We start from the raw sequence: 2,500 nt of genomic DNA on the forward strand, positions 1-2,500 counted from the left end.
GTTCTTTTTGTTTGTGTCTGTTCATTATTATTTTGTTTTGTTTTGTTTAAGTTTCTGTTCTCATTCTCTGTGTACTTTTTGTTATTCATGTTTAGTTCACTTGAGTTCTATTTCACGAGATTTTTATTTGTCTCAGACCAGGTGTCTAAACTCTTTTGTTCCATTAATACCGGCTCTTCTACCTGTCCTTTTTAAATACCACTCACAATGTCCTTGACTTTAGCGACCCTAAACATTAACGGCCTATTAAATAACCCGTCGAAGTCTGAATTATTTACTCAATGTTTAAAGGAAAAGATATCTATTGTATTACTCCAGGAAACCCATTTTAATAATATAAATAACGTTTTAGCTATAAAGTCTATATTTAACACAGATAAATGTTATTTTAGTTTTGGATCTAACAGAAGTAGAGGAGTCGGAATAATAATTTTAAATCCTGATATTGTAGTTAATAAATTTCATTTAGATATGGATGGTAGGTTAGTGTATGTAGATATTACTTATAATGATATGCATTACAGAATTGTTAATATTTATGCTCCTAATAATGAAAACGATAGAATTATGTTTTTTGACGATTTATACCCTTTACTATTATGTAATAAGCATTTAATAATTGGGGGGGATTTTAATTGTGTTTTAAATACAAAACTAGATAAGATCGGGGGAAGCCCCATTTACGGTAGCGTCGGTAGCGACAATTTAAAGAATATTATTAACGATTTCCAACTTATTGATTGTTTTAGATTTTTATATCCTAATGTAATTAAAACTACTTGGGCTTCTTCAAATGTCGCGTGTAGGTTAGACAGATTCTATGTATCTAAGGTTTTATGTAAAAATATTACAAGTATTCAAAATATTCCCTTTGGTAATAGTGATCATGATATAGTTTATTAAAAATTAATGTTTCAAATTCCGATACAATTAATTTTGGGCAGGGATATTGGAAATTTAACAATTCTTTATTACAAGATAAAACTTTCATTAAACAATTTACTAAATATTGGACTGAATTGATAGAAGGATTTGATATGTATTTAGAGCTATGGGATCATCTAAAAGAACAAATTAAAAATTTTACTATTCACTATTGTAAGAAAAAATCTAATGTTAAACGTAATGTTTTACGGCAATTAGAAAAGTCTTATTATCAGATGCAATATTTCGAAAATAAAAATCCTGGTCAGTTTATAGATAGATTAAAGGAAATTAAAAGTCAAATTAAAGAGTTTCAGCTACAAAATTATACCGGCTCGAAAATTAGGTCAAAAGCTGAAAGTTTAGATAATGAGGAAAAACCGTCCAAATTCTTTTTTCAACAGGAAATTAAAAGAGCCAAACAGAAAACTATTACAAAAATTACTGAGTCTTCCAATACTTATACAAATTCCGGCGATATTTTGGGTGTTTTTAAGAATTTCTATTCTAAATTGTACACGGACGAGGGTATTGATCAGGATTTAGCTGACGATTTTTTACAACGCGTTCCAAAATTACCTGATGATATTTCGGCCAGCTGTGAAGGTCACATAACAAAAGAAGAAGTTTTAATAGCGCTCCGCGATATGGACAATAATAAGTCTCCCGGTGCAGACGGACTTACAAAAGAATTTTATTCTACGTTTATAAATATACTTATTGACCCATTATTAGAAGTTATGAATTGTACTTTTCAAGAAGGGCATTTATCAGATAGTCAGAAATTATCTTATATTACTTTACTTTGTAAAGATCAAGAGCATTCTGAAAATGTTAAAAATTATAGACCTATTTCTTTGTTGAATTACGACTATAAATTGATATCTAAAGTAATTACAAATAGAGTCAAAAAAGTTTTAGAACACATTATTCATCCTGATCAGACCTGCGCCGTGCCAGGGCGCACCATTTTTGATAATTTACATTTAATGAGGAACATTATTGATTACTGTGAGCAAAAACAAGCCCCGGTGGCTTTTATTTCTTTAGATCAAGAGAAGGCTTTTGATCGTGTTAATTATGACTTTTTATTTCAAGCACTTTCGGCTTATAATTTCGGGCCTTCTCTCATTCGATGGATTAAAACTTTATATTCTGATGTATGTTCCTCTGTTATAGTTAATAATCATATTTCGGAACCTATTTTGTTACATAGGGGGGTGCGCCAGGGGTGCAGCCTGAGCCCATTGTTATATGTTTTAGTTTTAGAACCGTTCGCCATCAAAATTAGGGAAGACGAGCAAATTTCAGGCATCAAGCTACCAGGATCTTCTAAAACTAGTAAATTATCTTTATACGCAGATGATAGTTTGGCTATTTGTACCTGTGACGCGTCCATAGAGCGAGTACTGTATTGGTGCTCGTTGTATGGACGCGCCTGGGTGCAAGGCTCAATCTACAAAAGACAAAAGGTATTTGGTTAGGGAAATGGAAAAATAGGTCAGACCATCCTTTCGGCATATCATGGGTTGAAAATTGTAAACTTTTAGGGGTTAAATTTGGTAATAATCTTACT

Source organism: Saccostrea cucullata, unplaced genomic scaffold (genome assembly GCF_032062105.1).
Source record: "Saccostrea cucullata isolate Sc308-1 unplaced genomic scaffold, CSIRO_AGI_Scuc_v1 ctg16717, whole genome shotgun sequence".
In the NCBI taxonomy this organism is placed as follows: domain Eukaryota; kingdom Metazoa; phylum Mollusca; class Bivalvia; order Ostreida; family Ostreidae; genus Saccostrea; species Saccostrea cuccullata.